The sequence below is a fragment of the Manis pentadactyla genome, chromosome 2 (assembly GCF_030020395.1).
Source record: "Manis pentadactyla isolate mManPen7 chromosome 2, mManPen7.hap1, whole genome shotgun sequence".
Lineage (NCBI taxonomy): Eukaryota > Metazoa > Chordata > Mammalia > Pholidota > Manidae > Manis > Manis pentadactyla.
Window position 1 is genome coordinate 31,769,200 of NC_080020.1, and position 25,773 is coordinate 31,794,972.

General features: G+C 40.4%; 1 protein-coding gene and 1 pseudogene across 3 annotated transcripts in view; one reads left to right on the forward strand and one right to left on the reverse strand.

The window, feature by feature from the left end:
• The window catches only part of SGCD (sarcoglycan delta), a 546,854-nt gene that overhangs the window by 418,415 nt on the left and 102,666 nt on the right, over nt 1-25,773 (forward strand). The window lies entirely within an intron of this gene.
• LOC130680478 (40S ribosomal protein S11-like) lies at nt 3,842-6,088 on the reverse strand (annotated as a pseudogene).

Genomic DNA, 25,773 nt, shown 5'->3' on the forward strand with positions numbered 1-25,773 from the left:
AGTTCTCACAACAGCCCTCTAAGATAAATTTTATTATCATAACTCATTTTACATATGAGCAAACTGACAAAGAGGTTAAGTCCCCCAAGGTTATGTAGCAAGTCAAATGGCAGAACTAAGATGCAAACCCAAATATCAGACACTAGAGCGTGTATTTTGTTTTTATAACAACTTTGTTGAGATACAATTCATATAGCATACAATTCACCCACATAAAGTGTGCAATTCAGTATTTTAGTATAAAGAGCCTATGCTTTTCACATATATCACATACAGGTAGCTACAAATATAGACACATTTCTGTATTATGTTTCATATGTATGTATGATATATGTATTTGTTATGCATGTATATGTTACACATTATACATTATATGTTATATAAATATGTAGGTAAATAGTATATATACATGTATGTGTATGAATCTACTATAAAACCATACTATTACAGTATGTATTATAGTATATATACTGTGTGTCATATTAACATATTTAGACTTAAGGATGATGAGGAGACATTGAAGGGCTTCCAACTGGGGAGTGACAAGATCTGATGTGTGATTTGTAGGATGCTTTGGGGAAGATCATCCAGGGAATAGGTTGTATACATCTACTAATTATGGACCCAAATGCATCCTTCTATGCTTGGTAGTTTAATTCAAAAAGACATCCCAAAAAGAAAGGTATGCGGCCTGCTCTACAAGACTTGGAGTGCTCACAGACAGCTCTCTTTGGTCAGTTTTTACTCTCAACCTGAAAGAAACATGCTGAGCATCTGTGGAAGGTTAGGATGATCCCAGCTAGAGCACAGGCATGGCCAATGAGCTGGGCAAACAGTGCACTGTTCTTCCCACTAAGTTGCTGGATGGGAGCTGATCACAGATCAAAGCACATTTAAAGTCCTTGTATTCTATCAGAGGCTTGTGAGAAGATTGCATTTAACCGAACAAAGGAGAGAGCTGATATGAAATCAATATGCAGAGTGCCTGTGAGCTATAGAGGAAGGAAATGTGCTTTTCTTCTGTGGCTATTAAATGCATCTCAGCTGCCAAGGAAAATGACTTTCCCTCTCGACTTCCTCTCTGTCTAGCTGACTGGTTATTAGGGAGTGCTCAGACCTTAGTGCCTCGGCTGGATTTAATGAAGGCATCCTTGTATGAGTGCCTGAACAAGTTCCTCTGGCTTAATTTTTCCTCCCAGGACTCTGAAAATATCTCTCCTTAGCAAATTCTGACCAGCGCTGTCTGGTGGAGCAAGGCAAGGTGCCAGGGCCCTGGATTATTAAGGCGTGGTCTCTACCTGCCTTTGAGACCTTATGCTGACGCATGAGATATGAGAAATGTACCAGACAAATTCATATGCCAGGCCATGAACCCAGAAGTGGCCCATAACACTGGAGCCACACAGATTCTCAGAAGAGGACTTCACTGGAAACTGGAGATTGGAGTTAGCCCTTGAAGGTCTCCACGGGTGCAGTTAGGGGAATGAGGGGAAGCTCTTCCCTCTGGAAGGAGGTAACTTTGAAAGCCACTCTTACTCTTATGGTCCAGACTGGAAACTGAACTGTAGTTTAAAAACTTAATCCTGTTACCCGAACAGTTGAGGCATAAAAAATGAATTAAAGGATAGGAGTTGAACTTACTGGTTTTTAAATGATTCCTTGCCTCTTTCTCTCTCCATCTTTTTCCTTCCTTCCTTTCCATCCATGATTTTCAGCCAAAGCAGTTATAGCAACATGAGAAGCTTGGGGAATCATTTCTGCCACCACAGATCACAAGCAGCTGACACACTAGGGCTAGGGGAATCTAAAGAACTGAGTGGGTGATCACCCTCTGCATAGGAGCACTTAGTTAGAGTCAAATACTTGCCCATTGTTTTGCTATCATTTTGTTTGATTCTCAAAACAATTCTTAATGGTACTTAAGATGGGGGCGGAGGGAGAGGGGAGAAGAAATCTCCAAAATCTCCACCTTAGATATTAAGAGCCTAAAGCCTGTGGAGGTAAACAGTTGGCCCAGCATTCACAGCTAGTATGTATTTCTGCCCTGGTATCATACCCTGACTAAGGGAGATAAGTCACCCGTGCCTCACCCTTCTTGCTAACAGGGGTGACCCTGCTGTGAGGAGGGTCCTTCCCCAAGCACCCCGCTGGTGGGTGCAGAAAGTTCTAAGAGATTGACCATGACCTCTGGACACTTGCCTATATTTATCTTAGGAGGCCACTCTAAGGCAGGGGTTCTTTTTTCTGCCATGAACCCCTTTGTCAGGCTATTGAAGAGTATGGCCCTCTTCTCAGAATTACATTTTTAACCTATTATACAAAATGCCCAAGAATACCAAAGAAAACCAATGACACTCAGTTACCAGCATATAAAAAACTGTATGTATATGTTTTTGATAGTATATGTCTTTCTTTGTTCCAAACATCTGAAAAGATCTAATTGTAGGGCTAATAATTCCATCATTTAAAAGTAGTGATGAGTATAAATGATATTTTGAGATGTATACAACAACTTGACTGTGAAATGAATCTATAATTTCTATTGGTGAGAGTTCCAGAGTGATAATTACTATAGATTATTTTCTACATTCTAATCAAAGGAAATGCTAGATTTCAGTTAAAGATTAGTGAAAATAATGATGTAAGATTTGTCCCTTCAAAATTCACAGACCCACTGAATTCTATCCATGAATCCCTGGTATGCATTGTCCTCAGGTGAGGTACCCTGTCCTAATGTGAGTGCTTAGCACTTGTTATGTGCTGACTGTGTTAAACTGGGGATTCAGCTAGAATATAACAAGAATAATTTCAAATGATTTCAAACTCCGAGCTGTCTGTATCATTTTGTGTTTAACACCAGGGGCCAGGTAAAAGTCCCCTGCTTCATTCATGTGGAGCTCTGTCATGAAATTCTAAGGATGGGGTGAGCCTAGAGCTAATACGGAAGGATGTTTCAACACACTAGGACCAGGCAATGCTTCTTGAAATGGGTGGTTTTGTCCCCCAGAGGATACTTGGCAACATCTAGAGAAATCTTTGATCATCACAAGTTGGCGGTGGGGGTGCTGCTGGCCTCTGATGGGTGGAGGGCAGGAGTGTTGCTCAGTGTCTTGCAAAGCATCAGCCACAGACAAGAATTATCCAGCCCCAAATGTCAATACTACAGAGTTTGGGGAGCCCTAGTACGAAGCTGTAGAGACACTGAGTGAAGTTCCACTGCAAATAAACTTGTGTATCCCCAGTTCTGTGTTCTCTGTCCCCTCAGGGCATTATAGTCCTCCCTTCTCAAGATTGTAGATTCCTTTTTTCCCCCTCCATAGTGCCTGGCATCAGGCCATACGCACAGCAGGTGCACAAGGAATGTTAGCCTCTGGTAAGGGGTGACCCGCTTTCTCTCTAATTTAGGGCTTGGACTCCAGAACAGTGGCAGAAGCAAGGAACTCAAGAGCTCTGCAGAATATGGCTCATTAGAGTGGGGAAAACAGAAGTGACGCAAGCAGAGGTCTGAATCTCTGCCTCCCTTTCTGAGCAGTGTGATGGCCAACTTGTCTGTGAAGTGAGGAGTGTAGCAGCCTGAGCAAGACTTACCTAATGGGAAGCTACAGTCCTTCTTGATACAGCATACATTATGCCTGTGATATAGGACAGATATCCATTTCCTTACTTATATGATGCTCTAGTTGAAATAGACCTTAAAAGACATGTATGACATCACTGACATTAGTTAAGCACCTAATATGTACTTGGCACTAATATGTACTTAGTTTGTACCTTTCACATTTATTACATCACTTGTTTTGTTTTGTTTTGTTTTGTTTTGTTTTGTTTTGTGGGGAATAACTTTATTTTGTTCAGGGGAGTGGGCAGGTGTCCAGTCTCAGAACTTCTGAAATTGTTTCTTGGTGCCAGCGGCCTGGGTGACCTTGAGCGTGTTGAAGCACGGGGTCTTGCTCAGGAGCCAGCACTCTCCCACTCTCCCACCGTGATAGCATTGCCAATCTGGACGTCCCTGAAGCAGGGGGATGGAGCACAGACATGATCTTAGGCGCTTCTCAAAGCGGTTGCACTTTGGGATGTAATGGAGGTCATCCCAGCGGAAGACAGCGCCTCTGCCTTTTCATCCTGGTCACTGTGCCAGACGAGATCTGCCCTTAGATGGAGACGTTACCATTCAGGGGCATTTCTTGTCAATGTAGGTGCCCTCAGTGGCCTCCTTGGGTGTCTTGAAACCCAGACCAGTCTTGTAGTATTGGGGGAGCTTCTCTTTGCCAGTTTCCCCAAGCAGAACCCTCTTCTTATTTTGAAAGATGGTCAGCTGCTTCTGGTAAGCACGTTCAGTCTGAATATCCGCCATCTTCCCCACCCCCTGAAAAAAAGGAGGTCACTTGTTTTTGATACTTCCCCCCAACCCCTTTCCAAGATCCAGGGGTGTTTCCACCATTATGAAAGCCTACTCTTACTGGAACATAGGATAGGCTGCATTTAAAGTGGCAAGTGCCAAGTTGTGTGTTAAGTGCTGGAAGCACGCCTTGTAAACTGCCATAGTAACACAGGTGTGACCTCACTGTGGGATCTGTTTCTTTAAAATTCTGAGATGTGCCAGAATCAGTGGTATTTCCTTTTCTTTCTTTAAGGTTGATTTGGCCCACTCCTGAAATGATTCCTCAAGTTATGATCAATTGCGTGATGGGAAGATGATTTCTCTGAGGTCACTGAGCCTCTGAGAGCCCTTTGCTCTAATGGATTAGGGAGATGTCAGCTTCATCCATTTAGTGAGCTGCTCCATCTGTCATGAGAGTCTGGAAGGAGTTTTTGCATTGCCTGAGTAAGAAGATTCAGAAAAATGACACTAGGCTTATTGACTTGTTAGTGTCCATTGTCCTTAAAACTGGACCTTAGGTTAGGATTTTGGGAGAACTTTAGAAACACGTGTAAAGAGAGCTTATAGACCTAGATGGAAGATTTGCCTTTTATCTTAAATTAACCATATTTAGCTTATTAATCTGACTTTAAAGAGACCTCCTTACAAAAAGAGCAGCTTTTAAAGATTACAAGAGAGTTTTTATTTGATCCAGGGAGATTCCCTGGCCTGGTACCATTTGACACTAGAATTTGTATTTTGCTATGCAGATTGAAAAGATCTTTCACCTTTCACTTGGTCTTCATGATAAACCTGGGCCTCAGATTGAGCAATGAATTAATCCCACTTTATAAATGCAGAAAATAAGCTCAGAACATTAAAAAGGCTTAGAATCACACAATAACTTTGGTGAGCAATGCAAGATAAGAGCCCCAATATTCAAACATATTAATAACAACTGCACTACAATACAGCATGTAATAGGAAAAATACTAAACAATGTGTTAAAAGACCCAGGATCTAGTATCCACACTACTATAAATTAAAGTATCATTACTTGGAAAATTATAGAACCAAATTTTCAATATAGAAAGACTATATCCCATCACCTACAAAGATGAAATGTCTAGAGCCAAAGGTGGCTTGGTTCACTTATCAAAATGTAGGATAAGAAGTATCCTGGAAGTTTAAAATGTAAAGGGGTATCTCAGGAATGTCTCTGGCCAACTTCAGTAACTCATTAGTAACTTCTCGCTTAGGGAATATATTTCTTAATGTGCAGGAGTTTCAGTATTTGTCTTCCATCATTGATCAGGGTTTGGACTAGCGTTCATTTTTCACTTTTAAATAAGAGATAGTAAAGAAATAATTGGGATCAGGTGTCCTTGAGAGCTTAAAGCTAATTCGTATTGAAGCCAAATATCGACATGACAACCTATGTCTTTTCCTTCTACCACTCTAATAACCAAACCACAGAAAGGAGACACCAGGATGTTTTGAAGTTGCTCACTCAGTGAGGGAGCTGCATGTGGCCACCACATTTGATCTGGTGGGGAAGAAGAGCAAGGAGGCAGATGTGCTTGTGAATGGCTCCTAGGACAGGTCTTCATGGGGAGGCCTCAGGACACACCTTCTGGACCTCAGTAGAATCTCATTATCAAGTCCTGATGTCCTGCTTACTCGAGGTGGGGTCATAGGCAGATCAAGCAAGTCAGCAACGTCACTGAGCTTTTCATGGCCGCTGGTGGAGAGGGAGGGGAGTTGGGGAGGGTGTCAGTACTGCTTTCCTAGATCATCACTGTGATAATTAGGTAAGTTTCTCAGATATACTAAGTTCTCAATAAATTAAGTACTTTTTATCATTTTTAAAATGTGTTACTTAAAAACCTCAGCTTCCTCATCTGCAAATGAAGATCATAATATTGTCTAACCTGTGGGTTGTTACAATGATTGATGAATGTTAGAGTCAATCATTGTTCTTGTTAGAAACTTGAATATTTCCTAGAAGCCAACAGTTAAATGAATATTTAAAATACTCATGTAAAATAACATGCAAGAAAGAAAAATTCTAAATGCCTGATAACATATCAGCCAGCACAGACTTGAGCAATAAAAGTCAAAGTAATACTGATAGAAGAATTCTAGCAAAGAAACACAAAATGGTGTTCTCCGCCCAGTGAGTCACATAATGGGGAAAAAATGGGCCAAGCATGAGATCATAGGGGAACCAGGGATTGCTGAAAACGTTTGGGGCATAATAAGGAAGCAATAAATAGGAGGAGTGCAGTAGGACCACAGAAGAGGGAGTTCATGCTTTGGAAAAACATTTTCTCAAAGTTATCCAGCCACCCTTAGAGGGCAAAAGAAAGAATTCCACTGGGAAAATCAGTAACATCAAAATCATAAAGTACTTTTCTGCATTTAGGGACATATCACCAGATATGAACAAGCACGTTGGTCCATACAAGCAGGCAGTCACCTTCTAATTCTTAGATTTCAGGGGATGATAAATAGAACAGCTGAGAGAGAATGCAAAGATATAATAATAATCCAAACCAGGGGTCTCCTTCTGCAGTGTGCCAGATAGTAAATATTTTAGGTTTGTGATCACAGGACTTCCATCACAGCTGTTCAACTCTGCCATTATGGTGGAAAAATAGTCACAGGCAATATATAATTAAATTTGTACAGCTGTGTTCTAATAAAACTTTATTTACAAAAGCATATAGTGGGAGAGATTGGCTCACAGGTTGTAGTTTGCCAATCCTAGACCTAGGATATGATGCTGCTACTTTTTCATCATTCAGTCTGTGAGATCTGATACCAAATACAAATCCAAAGACTGAAAATCTCTAGACTGTAAGAGGGGTGAGAGTGTGGGCTTGTTCAACACTGACTCTTCAGCCTCCTTTGTAGTGCCTGATACACAACAAATGATGGACGGATGGATGGCGGGGGTGGGGGGGAGATCAGTGGACAGACTAACACACAGATGTACACATTGACGGTCTGTTTTTAAACAAAAACATTATGCACATCATCATGGCAGTTGACATTTATTGCTCTCTTACCGTGTGCCCGCTGCTGTTCTGAGAGCTTTGCCTGTGTTCCTTCATTGAAAAACAAGGCTTTACAACAACCTGTGAGGCAGATGTTTTCATAGCCCTTCAGGTATTGGTAGTACGGGGGCAGTCCTGGACTTGGTAGGTGTTCAAGCTTAAATATGTCACTTATGCTCATCACCCCCACTCCTTTTATATAGGTGATTATTAGAATTTAAAATGAAAATCCCCATGAACTGTAAAGTGATATTCAAAGATTAAGTCACTGTTGCTTTACCCCGGTTCTGGTGTACATGAACAGACTGAGGTGGACCAGGAGAGGAAGGCTTGACACCAGTGTGTTTTGGCCAAGTTGGCTGTGGACAAATTGGAAAATATGAGGGCAAATTGTGGCAGTCCATAGATACTATTATTATTTTTCACCATTGTATCTCTGGTTCCTAGGACATTACCTAACCCACAGCAGGCGCTAATTAAATATTGACTAAAGGGAGAAATGAAGGTATAAACAAACTAACAGAGGAAAAAACAAATGAAAAATTCACCTGCTCCAGCCCAGGAAGGGCAATATATCCCTAAGATATTCTGAGTGTTAATAGGTTCCCCCAGAGGTTGGGGTACAGATCACAATATAAAATAATGGGAAATGCCTGATCTGCTTATTTCTGCCTTGAAAGCTGAAACATTTTCATAATGGATCAGAAAGGCATTTTTCAGGACAACTCAGTAATTCATCTTTATTTCCTTGCATACACAGTGCATTCCATTTAAAAAGAGATGCTAATGCATTTACATTAAAGTGTATGGATTGACAGCCTGGAATAAAATATATTCATAGATAGTATACCATAATCCTGTTTAGGGAAAGGGAAGAATCACTGACATCAGATTAGTATTGATTAACTGTCACTTGGATTGACAAAGCAGCACACAATACACTTAGCAAATACCCACATTGAGCCATAAAGCTCTGCAGACTTGGGTTTGACACTTGCTTTTTTTTTTTTCTTTAAAAGATAATCAGTTCAACATCTAAGAACATACTCTTTGGCACTGAATAATTCAGACCTCATAGACACCATTTTTTTCTGACTGTGTGACATTGACACTGTTTATAGAAATAGAGGAAAGTGCTGTAAAAAGCTCAGAATGTGTGCTTGCCCCTGGATTGTTAAACAGAAAGAGAGAGATGCTAAATGCCCTCCTGGGTGTCTTACGCCAATTCAGACCGGAAGGACACTTGAGCATAGTCGATTTCACAACTCTTGTCTAGTAGTGAAAATTGAGTGGTTTCTGTTGCCCTGTGGATTTCCATTCATATTGAGCAGGCACTGAAGTGGAGTCATGTGGGAATAATGATGTCTCTCAAAACAGACTTGTCTGTGCGCTCCCAAGCACAGTTCTCCTCACTGTGGTGACGTGGAATGTTAGCAACAGTCATGAGGCCGACTTCTCCGCCCCACAAGACAAATAATGCATTATTCAAGGTGCTTCCCATTTTAAGTGACAGAAAGCAAAGTTAATCAGGCTCAAGGAAAATATTTTTAAAAAAGAGAAAAGATGGGAACTTGCTCAATCCTATAATTGAAAATTCCAGACATGGCGGCCTCTGGTGCTTTTAGCTATGTCTGTCCCCCTGCACAAGCTCCCTTGTGTCCGTTCCTCAGCAGACGTAACCACGGAAGGAGAGAAAGGAACCAAATCTATATTTGAATGTTACACATGTGAGCGAGGGGACTAGTCTGTCCAAATTCATGTCCCATCTCTATAACTAGCTAGCTTTGTAACAGTAGGTAAGCTACTAGTTAACCAGCCTAAGCCTCCTATTTCTCAACCATAGCCTTGTCATGAAGGTGAAAGAGAGACTTTATCTGTTAAAGCACTTAGCATGATTTTCAGGAAGGGCTACTTGTTACTGTCTAGTACGTGGCACTCCCTAACACTGTCGTCTGTGCAGCTTTGTTTCGATTCTCAGGCTAGAATCTGCTGGTCAGGTTGGACAGGTAGCAGTTCAGACAGGACCACTTAGATGGTCCTTCAGCAGGGAAGTTGCTGTGAGTAGGATATGCACAACCAAACGTCAGTATCCTGTGGAAGTCTTTTCCTAGAGGAAGAGACTTAAAATATGACTTATAATTCCCAAACTCCATGATGGAACACGGTCAATCAGCCAGGAGTCAAGAACATGTGCTCTGCAACTAGATTCGCCTGAGTTTGATCTTAATTCCTACAGTTGCTCTTTCTGAAACCTTTATGTGCTTTAATTTGTCATCTGAAAATGGGGAGATAATAATAATAGCATGTACATTTTAGGGTTGTGGTGAGAGTGAGTTAATCCATATGGAGTGTTTAGAAAAATGCCTGGCAAATAGTAAGCATTTAATAGAGATCAACTATTAATATGATATTTATTCCCTCAATGTGACTCTGAGCTCTCCTGATAGCAGTGTAGGAAATTCCATCTCCATCATGACTGGGTTGCTCAAGAATGGAGGAAGCATATACAGTGTTAAGAAAATGTGGTCAAGTCTGCTAATTCTTGGTCCATTAAGATCACTTCTCTTCACTTTCCCCACCCTGTGTGGTCATTAAAAAGTATGTTGCTTCTCAACTTTTACACCATGGAGAGAGCCCAGGAATCTGTGCTGAGGTTATGGGCCCCTGTGCCAAAGGGCATGGCTCTGTGCCCTCTGAGTTTGCTGCCTCCCTGGGGATGATTTGCTCATCAAAAAACCTTAAATCTCTCAATTTTTCCAAATCAGGGACAAAATCAGCCTCTGCTTGGCTTCCTTTCAAGCTACTTTTCTCTTTTCCCTGCCCCAGAGGACAGCCCACACACTCTCCGTGAGGATCACGCTGTCCCAAAGGGCACCAATAGCTCCTGGTTGAAGGCAGCTCTGCTTTTGATCCACTGAAAACTTTCCATCATGCAACTCAAATGCTTTTTTGCTAAGTGAAAGTAACCAAACCCAAAACTCCCTTGTGAATAATTCCATTTATGTGACTTTCTAGAAAAGGCAAGTCTACAGAGCCTGAGAACAGTGAGAGCCAGGATTAAAGGCGTAAGGGACAGACTGACTACAAAAGGGTAGCAAGCTCCAGGGAATTTTCAGAGTGGTAAAACTGTGCTGTGTTTGCTTATGGAAACAGACATCAAAGAAATGCAAAGGGTCTGGCTATCTGCTTAAAACTGAAGGGAGACAGAAAACGGGGGGGCAGGGGGAACAAATACAAATCAGCGTTTTAGAAAATTATGAAGTCACAGGCAAAGATAAAGAGATGGGTTGAGCTTCATCATGTTATGTTATAAAGTTGGGCTTTGTATTGTGGGAAACAGGAACTTATCAAAGGTGTAAACCAGGCAAGAAACCTGTCACACTTGGGTTCTGGAAAATCACACTGACTGCAGTAAATTGGAGAGTTTTCAGGAGAGAGCTGTTAGAAAGAAGAGCTATTAGAAGACTCTGCACTGAGACCCTGTAGCCTTAGCCATGCCATTTGCTTTCCTGGACAAAAAGTGTAAGGCTATTACAGGGTATAGTAATACTGACCAACTCAGATCTGTCCCCTCTGGAAGTGTCTTTTTCTTTCTGTAGTTTTCCTTCTTACATGAAATTGAATTTAAAAAAAAAACAAGTTTGGTCCCTTGTCTAGAAAAACATGAAGACTCCCATGACATAGTCCTTGAAATGAAGTAGCTTACATTATGGTGAACACACAGCACACTCAGTGACCCATCTCACAAGCCAGAATGAAATGAGAACTCACCCAAGACATCAGTTATGTATTATGGAAGCACAAAAGAAGGAGCAATTAGTGATAACTGAGAGGGGACCAGGACAGGCTTCCTTATGGAAATGGCATTTGAGCTTGGCCTGAAAGGATTTGGTACCCTGGAAAGAAAAGGAAAGTATTCTCTGGCTGAGAACATCATGAGCAAAGGCAAAGGAGTAGGGAGACCCAACCCCACTAGGCAGTCAGTGAAAAGATAATTCAGTATAAGATGAAGGTACAGTAAAACTGATTTCCAAGTTTTGATCATTTAGCTTAAGGAAAAAAATTCTAAATGAAGAATATGACCCTCTTACAGGGTCAGCTGCATCTCTCCCCTTGGTCTTGGGTACAATGGCATTGAACCTTAGTCAGGGTGAGTAGCAGAATTCTTCTAAGGTAGCTCAAACAAATGATAACTAGGGACTTGGTTTTCTCCCGTAAGAAGTCCAGTGGTAGACAGTTGCTGGTGGCTTAGTGGTGTCTGTGTCATCACACGTGAAATCCTCTGGGCCTTTGGTTGGAAGATGGCTCTCACAGCTCCAGATATTACACTGATACTCAGCTAGGAAGAAGAGTGGAGCCAGCCACATATGTGCCTTCCTATTAGGATGGGAAAAGCTTGTGGATGCCACTGTCACGTAGACATCTACCCACATCTTATTAGACAAATAGCATCATATGTCCACCCCTAGTTTCAAGGGAGTCTGGGAAGGTGATTATTTAACTGGGCACTTTGCTTCTGTCAATAATACTGGTACTTTGTTGGCAGGAGAAAATGGATATTTACAAGTAATGTGCTGGTTGTACTAGTGATAAAGTCAGTGGATAAGGTAAAAATGACACAGTCAAGATTACCCTTTAAGTCACCTGTAAAGTGTGTCATTTCAAAATAAGTTTGTTTTCTGAAATTAAATCATTCTAGTTTTTCATGCTTTGAGACATTCAGCACTTTTATTAAAATTTCACCTTGCTGGTTCTGTTTTCCAGTCATCCATCATCTCCTGTGAATGACTTTATCAGTTTCCCCAATTATTTTTTAGATACTGTTTCCCCATGGTCCTAATTAATGTTTCAATTTCCTTCTCCATAGGAAAGCACCACCCCCTACCTGCTTGGCCACAGGAACAAAGTGTTCCACTCCTTTTCCAAGACCAGGAAACCCTTAAAATCATGTTCGTGTTGTTTTTGTCGATCTCACCGGCATTCATCGACGCTCTGAGCCTTGATTGCTCTCACACTGTGGGAGACACTTGAGAACTGAGGTCATGACTGAGGAGGCAGCATATCCCGGCTTCCTTCTTACCCTCCCTCACTCCTAGTGGAAGGGCAGGCAGCACCGATGCTCTCCTTAACTTGGACGCAGGGTTCACATCCATTCTGTCCCTCTCTCCGCACTCCGTTGCCCGTATTCTGGCCCCCCGTCCTGCAGGCACCTGTAGGGGAATATGAGTGGAATGCCACATCAGTCATGTCACTCATGGGACACACGGTGCCTCATCTCACACCCCTTGAGAACCAAGGGGTCTCTGGCCAGCTCTGCCGTCACATCCAGCAGCCTTCTCGGCTCATTGTTCATATACTGTCCTACTCAGAGGCTGCCTTCTTCCAGTGTTCCATCAATGTTAACAAAACCAAGGACTTGAAGTTCTGTTTTATTGTACAGTTTCATTTACTCTCAAATAGTGTAGTCATAAGAAATTGAAATGAGGTCACTTGCTGCCTGGATGGTTCTTTTACTTTTTCCAGTTTTGGATGAATAATACACAGACTGCGAGTTCTGGGCTATTGGTTTCTAGAGTAGAGTTTGTTTCATTAAACTGCTTGATTCTTCATATCTTGCCAGAATATTTTTATACATGAATCTTAAATTGCTCTGTGGTTTTGTATTCTATACAAATGTTTAAAAAGTGCACCTTGATGGTATGGCCGGTTCAGCTAAACTGTTAGAGTGTTTGGATGGGAACAGGTCTTATTTTGTTTTTCTCCATTGTTAACATTCAAGTTATTTAATAATATTCTTGTGTCTCTCTGGCCTTATCTTCTAATACTGTCATCAACATCATCTGTCTTATTAATAAGTAATGGTAGCTATCATTTTTGGGGCACTCTGCTGTGCCAGGCACACACAGCACTGCACATATATATAAATTCTCTACTCCTCACAATAGCTTTATGAAAGAAATGCTATTATCTCCATTCCACAAACTTGGAAGCAGGCTAGAAAAAGCTAAATAATTTGCCTAGTATTATATTCCTCTTCATAATTTTCCTATGGAATCCTATACATGTTACACCTTCCTTTCAATGTACATATCCATTCAAATCCCCAACCTAAATGAGCCCAAGTATCCACACATGATGCCTGCATCAAAGCAGCTGAGCACATGAGTCTCTACCCAGCCTGTATCGTAGCAGACTGGTGCCCCTACATGTCTGGTTACTAACCATAGATGGTTCTTCAATATTGATTATCCAGTATCCAATACTCAGCTGTCTTACTGTTGTCAAAAAGTGGTAACTTGCTAGAACCATTCTCTCACTGCCCATTCACTCCTCTGCCTATAGGTCTGCCTCCTGTTCTCCATATAGTGGCTCCTATGATTTAATTGATTTCCATGTTGCTAAATTTCACAAACATTTTAATTCCTCCTCTTACTTCTAAACACCAATAACTCCTTCCACCTTCCTGACATATTCTGTACTCTTGGCTCCTAAGTTACCCCATTCCTGGCCTCCTGTCTACATCTCTAGCCATGTCTTCTCAGTTTACTTTGATGGCTCATCCTCCTATACCCAAACTTCAAATGTGGAATCCCTTAAAATCCTGACCTTGGCTCTCATTTTACATCACTCTCAGCATTCCTTGGATCATGTCACCCATTCTCTTGGTTTTCGTGACCATCTGTATGTCAATGACTCTTAAATCTATGTACCAGTGGTGTAGAATTCTACCTTGAGGTGTTTACCTGCGCATCCAGTTGCCTATGTATACATCTTAATCTGGAAAGCCACAGATAGCTTAAATTCAACAGAATCAGAACTGAACCCTGGCCCTGCTATCAAAACCTGAACGTCTCATCCCCCCTGCGCACGTCATATTTATCGTTAAGTTATTTCAGCTCTGCCTTCTCAATAACTCTCATGTTTACCCTTCTCATATCTTTTCACCATAAGTTATTTCGGCCACTGTCATTTCTCTCTGGGCCCACTGAGATAGTCATCTGGCTGATTTCCATGCATCTGCCTTTGATTCCCCTGAATGCATTCTATACAGAGTGTTGTCAGGTCCTATAACTATTGGAATTATATTTGGTTGGAAATAACAGACAGCCCAACAAACACTGGCTTAAACAAGTCGGGTTTGTATTTATCATGTCATTGTAATTCTGCATTTAGTCTCCCAGGGCTGGTACAGCAGAGCAGTGTATCCTAAAGGAACTGAATCCCTCCACCCTTCCTCCTATCACACCCTTACTAACATGACTTTTACTCTCATGGCCACATAGGGCTGCTGTGCCTCAAAGCATTGCTTCTTTTCTTCAGAAGGAAAAGTGTAAAGAGCAAAAAAAAACCTTTTTTATTAGGCTTGCTTTTTTATTTGGGGAGATAAATAAAATGTTCTATCTACGTCTGATTTGCCAAAATGGTGTCACAAAGCCACCGTTAGCCACAAGGAAATGTAAGAAGCTCGGTGTTTTAGCCTCTGTGGCTAACAAAGACAAGGAGGATGCCCTGCCGGGGCTCAGAATCCAAGTAGCCAGTCTAGTGTCTCCACTATAGTATTTAAAAAATATGTATCTGATCGTAGCATTCTCCTATCTACAGCCTTTCGATGGATTCTTTTTCCTCTTACGATAAAATTCTCAAACTCTCACATGGCCTACGTATCCCTACGTGGTCTTGCCCTTGACTGCCTCAGCAATCCTACCTTATGCCAGCCTTGCTCTTTCCACCCTAGCCCTGCTCATCTCCTTGCCATTCCTGGAGGCAGTGCTGCCCCTGTGAGCTCTCCTCCCATGGCCTCCTTCCCGGTGGGCCCCTCCACCTGCCTCCATCAGAGCCACCGCTTTGCCTGACTAACTCTTGTTCCTTCAGATCTCAACTGAACCGCATTTCCCCAGAGAAGCCTGCACAGATCCTCCGTGAGAGGACAAGCAACCCTCTCCATGCTCCACCCACTCCCTGTCCCACTTCATAGAATTTACACAGTATTTCTCAGCCATTTTTTCAATATCCTCCTCCTCAGGAATCATTTCAGACTTTTATTTTCCCTAATCACCTTCCTCCCATGAAATTTTAGTATCACAGGTCTATTATTGATCTCTTCATGTGTTGTACATATATCTGTGCTTTATACGCAGATTGAGTCAGATTTATTTTGCAGTCCAAGAACCAATTTTTGTGCCCTTGGGAGTCACATCACCCCCCATTGAGAATGCATGATTTATAATAATTGACACTAAAGAAATAACTTTAAATTCATTCTCCAATATCTGTCTGTCTAGTCATAATAAAACTCCCTAAGAGCAGGTATGAAATTTTCACACTCAGTATTGCCTTAGCATTGTGCATACTTGTAGTAGGCAATTGCTAAATATTTGTAGACACTGAATATGTCAACACTTGGAAATAGCTAGAGATTTAATATATATTTCAACTTTTTTATTAATTTGTGATCCCATAAAGAGGGAAATATGAGTCTGTTTTCCTCACAAAACCATTGATGGAATAGGACCTCCATAAATAGTGGTTAAATAAACTAATTTAGGTTAGGACAATTTGTCCTAATTCCTAAAAAGAAAATATTTGGTATGTATCCTAGGAACTACTTGTACTGACTACAGACATTTTGCATTAGCAGTTTATTAAATGCCACCAGCAGCCAGGGAGACACAATGGGATTAAATTATATCAAGTGACTTTTCCCATTCAAAGTTACTGTCTCAGATCTGTGTATTGCTCATGTTTGGGAAGGTTTACAGGAGCTGACAGCCATCTTCAAAGTGCTTAATCCTGAAATCTGTGGAAAGTCTGCAACCTCACTGATGACTCAGTTTCTTTTCAAATCCTAGATTAAACATACCCCAACTCACTTACTTAAAAATAATTTTTCACTGTATATGACTATTTGGAGAAAGCCAAAAGTTCATCTAAGGAAATAAACAGAAAACCACTGTTTCTGAGGAATTTCCTGTGACCAGTTCTCCCACAATTCCCTCTTATAGCTACTGTAGACAACATAATATAGAGGAGATTAGTTTTCAGAAATTGGGTCTCAGACATTAAAGAATACTTAGATATCAAAATGTACACATGTTCACTAGCCTGGATTTACATAAACAAAAACCTTATCTCACGTATTTTAGAAAGATTTTAAATAATGGGAGATAAATGAATGAGTATTTACCTAAAGGTTTGGAGTAACCAGAAAATTATCTTGCACAGAAGACAATGTTTATGATTCAAGCATTTGAAACATTATTTATAGTTTAAAAAAATATTGCTTGTGGAGGAGCCAAGATGGCGGCGTGAGTAGAGCAGCGGAAATCTCCTCCCAAAACCATATATATTTTTGAAAATACAACAAATACAACTATTCCTAAAAGAGAGACCAGAAGATACAGTACAACAGCCAGACTACACCTACACCTGCAAGAACCCAGTGCCTTACGAAGGGGGTAAGATACAAGCCCCGGCCTGGTGGGACCCGAGTGCCCCTCACCCCAGCTCCCAGCAGGAGGAAAGGAGTCAGAGCAGTGAGGGAGAGGGGGCCCAGGACTGCTAAACACCCAGCCCTAGCCATCCACACTGGGAGCGCAGACACACAGTGCGTGGGGTGCTGGATACTAGGGAAACGTGACAGTAAAACCTGCAAGTGGGTCCCGCAACTGTGCCCCTGTGCTTTTTGAAAGTCTTAAAGGGACAGAGGCCTCACAGCTGGACGGAAGCATCCCAGTGCACTCAGCCCAGCAGCTGGGAATCCCGGGGATCTCCGGGTGCCCTAAACCCCTGAGCAACAGGGAAGCTCAGAGGCCGCTCATGGCGATACACAACCTCCAGCCCGTTCCCCCTCCGGTGTGGCCCCGCCATAGCAGAGCTGCAGTCTGAGGCTGGCCATGCCCACAGCAACCGCGCAGAGCTCCACTGCAGCCCAGGAAAGAATCAGAGACCCTGTCTGTGCGCAGCTGCCCAGTAAAAGCTGCTAGGGGTCGCTGTTCTCCCAGGAGAGGAAGGCCACAAACTAGCAAGAAGGGACGTTCTCCCAGCTGACACATGTGCTAACTCTCCACAACAACCTCTATCCCATGAAAAGGCAGAAGAATTTGATCCAGACCAGAATCACACAGACATCCTCTCCTGAGAGGGAACCTGGGGGGATAGACCTAAACAATCTTCCTGAAAAAGAATTCAAAATAAAGGTCATAACAATGCTGATGGAGCTGCAGAGAAAAATGCAAGAGCTAACAGATAAAGTTGGGAGGGAGACTACAGAAATAAAACAATCTCTGGAAGGACTTAAAAGCAGAATGGATAAGATGCAAGAGGCCATTGATGGAATAGAAACCAGAGAACAGGAACGCATAGAAGCTGACACAGAGATATAAAAGGATCTCCAGGAAATAAACAATATTAAGAGAACTGTGTTCTCTTATTAAACATACCCCAACTCACTTACTTAAAAATCCAAAAGGAACAATCCAAAAGGAACAATATCCACATTATAGGGGTACCAGAGGAAGAAGAGAGATAAAAAGGGATAGAAAGTGTCTTTGAAGAAATAATTGCTGACAACTTCCCCAAAGTGGGGGAGTAAATAGCCTCTCAGACCACAGAAGCACACAGAACTCCCAACAGAAGGGACCCGAGGAGGACAACACCAAGACACATAATAATTAAAATGGCAAAGATCAAGGACAAGGACAGAGTTTTAAAGGCAGCTAGAGAGAAAAAGGTCACCTACAAAGGAAAACCCATCAGGCTATCATCAGACTTCTCAACAGAAACCTTACAGACTAGGAGAGAATGGCATGATATATTTAATGCAATGATACAGAAGAGCCTTGAACCAAGGATACTGTATCCAGCATGATTATCATTTAAATATGAAGGAGGTATTAAAGAATTCCCAGACAAGCAAAAGTTGAGGGAATTTACCTCCCAGAAACCACCTCTACAGGGTATTCTGGAGAAACTGCTCTAAATGGGATCACTCCTAAGGCTAAGTAGATGTCACCAAAGAAAATAAAATCACAGCATAGAAAGCAGACCAACCAAATACTAACAAAAGGGAAGAAATAAAATAAACTACTCACAAAAGCAGTCAAAGGAAACACAAAAGAGCACAGAATAAAACACCCAACATATAAATAATGGAGGAGGAGGAATAAGAAGGGAGAGAAATAAAGAAACATCAGACAGTGTTTATAATAGCTCAATAAGCAAGTTAAGATAGACAGTAAAATAGTAAAAAAGCTAACCTTGAAACTTTGGTAACCATGAATCTAAAGCCTGCAATGGCAATAAGTACATATCTTTCAATAATCACCCTAAATGTAAATGGACTGAATGCACCAATCAAAAGACACAGAGTAATAGAATGGATAAAAAAGCAAGACCGATCTATATGCTGCATACAAGAGACTCACCTCAAACACAAAGACATGCACAGACTAAAAGTCAAGGGATGGAAAAAGATATTTCATGCGAACAGCAGGGAGAAAAAAGCAGGTGTTGCAGTACTAGTATCAGAAAAAATAGACTTCAAAACAAAGAAAGTAATAAGAGATAAAGAAGGACATTACATAATGATACAGGGGTCTGTCCAACAAGAGGATATAACCATTATAAATGTATATGCACCCAATACAGGAGCACCAACATATGTGAAACAAATACTAACAGAATTAAAGGAGGAAATAGAATGCAGTACATTCATTTTGGGAGCCTTCAACAGACCACTCCCTCCAAAGCACAGATCCACCAGAAAGAAAATAAGTAAGGACACAGAGGCACTGAACAACACACTAGAACAGATGGACCTAATAGACATCTACAGAACTTTACACCCAAAAGCAACAGGATACACATTTTTCTCAAGTGCACATGGAACATTCTCCAGAATAGACCACATACTAGGCCACAAAAAGAGCCTCAGTAAATTCCAAAAGATTGAAATCCTACCAACCAATTTCTCAGACCACAAAGGCATAAAACTAGAAATAAATTCTACAAAGAAAACAAAAAGGCTCATAAACACATGGAGGCTTAACAACATGCTCCTAAATAATCAATGAGCAACAACCAAAGAAAATGGAGATCAAGCAATATATGGAGACAAATGACAACAACAACACAAAGCCCCAACTTCTGTGGGACACAGCAAAAGCAGTCTTAAGAGGAAAGTATATAGCAATCCAGGCATATTTGAAGAAGGAAGAACAATCTCAAATGAATAGTCTAAAGTCGAAATTGGAGAAAGAAGAACAAATGAGGCCTAAAGTCAGCAGAAGGAGGGACATAATAAAGATGAGAGAAGAAATAAATAAAATTGAGAAGAATAAAACAATAGAAAAAAGTCAATGAAACCAAGAGCTGGTTCTTTGAGAAAATAAACAAAATACATAAGCCTCTAGCCATACTTATTAAGAGAAAAAGAGAATCAACACACATCAACAGAATCAGAAATGAGAAAGGAAAAATCACAATGGAGCCCATATAAATACAAAGAATTATTAGAGAATACTATGAAAACCTATATGCTAACAAGCAGGAAAACCTAGAAGAAATGGACAACTACCTAGAAAATACAACCTTTCAAGACTGACCCAGGAAGAAACAGAAAATCTAAACAGACCAATTACCAGCAACAAAATTGAATCAGTAATCAAAAAATTACCCAAGAGCAAAACTCCTGGGTGAGATGGATTTACAGCAGAATTTTATCAGACATACAGAGAAGACATAATAACCATTCTCCTTAATGTTCTCCAAAAAATTGAAGAGGAGGGAATACTTACAAACTCATTCTATGAAGCCAGCATCACATCTAATACCAAAACCAGGGAAAAACCACACCAAAAAAGAAAATTACAGACCAATATCCCTGGTGAATGTATATGCAAAAATACTCAACAAAATATTAGCAAACCAAATTCAAAAATACATCGAAAGGATCATACACCATGACCAAGTGGGATTCATCCCAGGGATGCACGGATGGTACAACATTCAAAAATCTATCAACATCATCCACCACATAAACAGAAAGAAAGACAAAAACCACATGATCATCTCCATAGATGCTGAAAAAGCATTCGACAAAATTCAACATCCATTCACGATAACAACTCTCAACAGAATGGGTATAGAGGGCAAGTACCTCAACATAATAAAGGCCATATATGATAAACCCACAGCCAACATCATACTGAACAGCGAGAACCTGAAAGCTTTTCCTCTGAGATCGGGAACAAGACAGGGATGCCCACTCTCCCCACCATTATTCAACATAGTACTGGAGGTCCTAGCCACGGCAATTAGACAAAACAAAGAAATACAAGGAATCCAGATTGGTAAAGAAGAAGTCAAACTGTCACTATTTGCAGATGACATGATATTGTACATAAAAAACCCTAAAGACTCCACTCTGAAACCACTAGAACTGATACTGGAATTCAGCAAAGTTGCAGGATACAAAATTAATACACAGAAATCTGTGGCTTTCCTATAAACTAACAATGAACTAATAGAAAGAGAAATCAGGAAAACATTTCCACTCACAATGGCATCAACAAGAATAAAATACCTAGGAATAAACCTAACCAAGGAATAAACCAAAAGACCTATACCCTGAAAACTACACGACACTCTTAAGAGAAATTAAAGAGGTCACTAACAAATGGAAACTCATCCCATGCTTTCGGCTAGGAAGAATTAATATTGTCAAAGTGGCCATCCTGCCCAAAGCAATGTACAGATTCAATGCAATCCATATCAAATTACCAACTGCATTCTTCAGCAAACTGGAACAAATAGTTCAAAAATTCATATGGGACCAACAAAGAACCCGAATAGCCAAAGCAATCCTGAGGAGGAAGAATAAAATGGGGGGTATCTTGCTCCCTAACTTCAAGCTCTACTACAAAGCCATAGTAATCAAGACAATTTGGTACTGGCACATAAATAGAGCCACAGGCCAGTGGAACAGAATAGAAACTCCAGACATTAACCCAAACATATATGGTCAATTAATATATGATAAATGAGCAATGGACATACAATGGGGAAATGACAGCCTCTTCAACAGTTGGTGCTGGCAAAACTGGACAGCTACATGTAAGAGAATGAAACTGGACCCTTGTCTAACCCTATACACAAAAGTAAATTCAAAATGGATCAAAGGCCTGAATGTGAGTCATAAAACCATAAAACTCTTAGAAAAAAACATGGGCAAAAATCTCTTGGACATAAATGAACATATATCCCCAGGCAAGGAAAACAAAAGCTAAAATGAACAAATGGGACTATATCAAGCTGAAAAGCTTCTGTACAGCAAAGGACACCATCAAAAGAAAGAAAACATCCTACAGTATGGGAGAATATTTTCATAAATGACAGATCCAATAAAGGGTTGACATCCAAAATATATAAAGAGCTCACATATCTCAGCAAACAAAAAGCAAATAATCCAATTAAAAAATGGGCAGAGGAGCTGAACAGACAGTTCTCTAAAGAAGAAATTCAGATGGCCAACAGACACATGAAAAGATGCTCCACATCGCTTGTCATCAGAGAAATGCAAATTAAAACCACAATGAGATATCACCTCACACCAGTAAGGATCGCCACCATCCAAAAGACAAACAACAGCAAATGTTGGCAAGGTTGTGGAGAAAGGGGAACCCTCCTACACTGCTGGTGGGAATGTAAATTAGTTCAACCATTGTGGAAAGCAATATGGGGGTTCCTTAAAAATCTCAGAATAGTAATATCATTTGACCCAGGAATTCCACTTCTAGGAATTTACCCTAAGAATGCAGCATACCCTAAGGAATTTACATGAAAAAGACAGATGCACCCCTATGTTTATTACAGCACTATTTACAATAGCCAAGAAATGGAAGCAACCTAAGTGTCCATCAGTAGATGAATGGATAAAGAAGATGTGGTACATATACACAATGGAATATTATTCAGCCATAAGAAGAAAACAAATCCTACCATTTGCAACAATATGGATGGAGCTAGAGGGCATTATGCTCAGTGAAATAAGCCAGGTGGAGAAAAACAAGTACCAAATGATTTCACTTATATGTGGAGTATAAGAAAAAAGAAAAACTGAAGGAACAAAACAGCAGCAGAATCACAGAACCCAAGAATGGACTAACAGTTACCAAAGTGAAAGGGATTGAGGAGGATGGGTGGGAAGGTAGGGATAAGGGTGGGGGAAAAGAAAGGGGGCCTTACGATTAGCATGTATAATATAGGGCGTGCACAGGGAGGGCTGTGCAACACAGAGAAGAGAAGTAATAATTCTACAGCATCTTACTACGCTGATGGACAGTGACTGTAATGGGGTTTGTTGGGGAGACTTTGTGAAGGGGGGAGCCTAGTAAACATAATGTTCTTCATGTAATTGTAGATTAATGATACCAAAATAAATAAATAAATAAAAAGTTTAAAAAAATAAAAAATAAAAATATTGCTTGTCAATGCACAGACTTAATTTAAATTTTCTTTGTCATCTTGCCTGCACCTTCACAGGAAAAATATAGTTGGATTCAGAACAGTTTCTTTTAAGTATAGACAATCTCAATTACAATTCCAGTATCAAATATGACAACAGCTGGATTGTCCTGCACAAGTGTAAGGCTGCCGTGAGCACTGCTGGCTTTCAGTGTAATGTCTTGGCTCTAACCATCCCTTTCAGCTCTTCCCCTGGGCAAGCTAGTCACCTTAAGTCTCTCTCAGGTCCAAAGCATCATGAGATGCCATTGATTTTTCTCCTAAACATCTCCTAACCTATTAGCTCTTCTCCATTCTCATTGCCAATTCTCTAGTCCAACCTACCACCATTTCTCCCCCTGCCTCACCTTTGTCTATCCTGCCCCTCCACGAGTGTCATTTGCTTGACCTGACTTGGTGTCCCAGTCCACTCTGGCTGCTATTACAGAGCCTTAGAATGGATGGCTGAATCCATGGAAATTTATTGCTCACTCTTCTAGAGGCTGGAAAGTCTGAGCTCAGGGTGTCAGCATGGTGGGGTTCTGTTGAGGTTAGGGTTTCCCCACATGATTGTGGAGGGGACACAAACACACAGACTATAACATGCAGCTATGGTGATCTCTGAAAAATGCCAACTTAATCAAGTCAGATCCCTGCTTAAAAACTTTGCCATGGCCTGCAAGGTTCTAATTTACCCAGGCCAACCAACCTACCTCTCCAGTGTCATCCCATGCTGCTCGCCCTTGTGAAATATGGTCTGTCCACACTGATCTTTCTTAACTTCAACTTCCCAGGCCCTGAGGTCTGTGCATTATCTTTTCCACTGCTATTTCCCCCTGTTAACTAGCTTATGCCTAATCATTTAATGAATATTTGCAAAACTTCACTTTCTCAGGGAGAAACTTGCCTGCAAGAACCATGTTATGATTCCAAGTTATATGCTTGATTTTCCCTTCAAGGCTTTATCACTATTTGTCACTATTGTGTATTTTTACTTGTGATTATTGTGTATTATTACTAATTAACTAGTCAGTGTACACTACTAGAGTGTACTGTACTCTTCTAGACTGTGGACTCTGTTTCTTTGTTACATCTCTAGGGCCTTCTACTCAGGACGTATTTGTTCAATTAATTATTGGGTTTTCAAACCCACCGTGCTCCTCTCCGGGTCTATTGATCCAACCCGGTCATCTGGAAGACTGTAAATTGCAGGGCTGGAAGTAGCCTTATAGATCATCTAATCCCCACCCCAACTTTGTATAAGAAATGTGGAAAAAAGACGAGAGGGCAAATTGTCAAAGGTTGCATAATGTGCTTATGTAAAACTGGCACTAAAAATAAGATCTTTGGTTTCCCAGTTCTCTGCTATTTCAGGATATCAAATCATCCTTCTCCTATGGTCTCATCACCATTTTTTAGATTGGCATCCTTTTTCTAATAGATAATCTAATATTGGATATAAATATATTCTTACCAAATAAAATATGGTTGCTATCTAGGGTCATCATTCAGGTTATACCTACTCAAGCAAGATGAATTAGATAAATTAAAATGTTTGGACTTCAAACAGTGGCCATCAGATATTTTTAACTCTGCATTTTGAACCTATTGAATATTTTTGCCCCATGGTTTAAACCCAAAGATTATTTTTGCTCTATGTTCATTAATACAAATGCATTAAACATAATTATGTCAATAATAATAAATGTACGTCAAGAAAGAATTTGCCAGTGCAAACTTCATTCATTGTGCTAGTTAAATTCCTTAATCACTTTTCTAAACAGTACACTTAAATCATTCCTGGCCTTTAAAAAGTTTTTCTTGAAATCATCATCTATAAGATCAGTTTTTATCCACATATAAAAAAGATTTGATTCATCATACATTTTCTGTCTCTAATTTTACTACTTATAACATATAATAGTATTTTTTTCTTTTGTGTCTAATGTTTCTCTCAAGCCCAATTGTCCTATGTCAAATTTTGTAGATCTAAAATCTCCTTTCAGTATTTAGTTCTTGGCTATATTTATCATGTATAGGTTTAGGTGCTTTAATGTTTATTATTTTTTATAAAATTGAACTTCCCCAGGTCAATTCTGGAGTTTCAAAGGGTTACAAACAAGGTTTTTTGCTTTTTCAGTTAGTTGCCTCTGTAAAAAGTTTTTCCCTCTATTATTTTATCTCTTAGGAAGTTTATTTTCTGGTAATTTTTCTACTAATGAAATACAATTTGAGTTGGACAGAAGTCTGTTCACCTTTATTTCTTCTTTAAACACTCAGAAACATTTTATCAATTTTCTTTGATATTCTAGGGTTGCTCTGTTTTCCTGGTAGGGAATGAAGGTGGCTAAGGACAGCTGTTTTGATTAGATTGTTATCTTTTGAGATTCTTAGATTTGGGGAGGGGGAACAATTTAGCTCTGACGCCTCTCACCCCATTACTCATTTTACAGTTGAGAAAATTAGAGGTTGTAGAGGCTGTCTGATTTGCCAAAGCTCACATAAATAGGACTGGATTTCAAGTCGTTTGAGGGGAAAGCATGACCAAACTGCGCTCTGAACTTGAGTGCCCTCCCCAGAAAGAAGCTGGCTTGTGTTACTGTGGCAACGGAGTGCATTTGAAATTTTTGGACAAGTTTACCCCCTACCTCTGCTTGTAGGAAAAAAAGAGCTGCTGAGCTGATCTTAATGGTGAGTCAAAGTACTTTAGATAGATCCTGTCACATGCTTTATAAGTTCCTAATTGATTGTGTGGAATTAAGTTCTTGGGCAGAAAATCAGCTAATGGAAACACATTGAGGAAATCATTTTTGAGGGACATAAATGGAGCCTAAAATAAAGCTGAAATGGCTT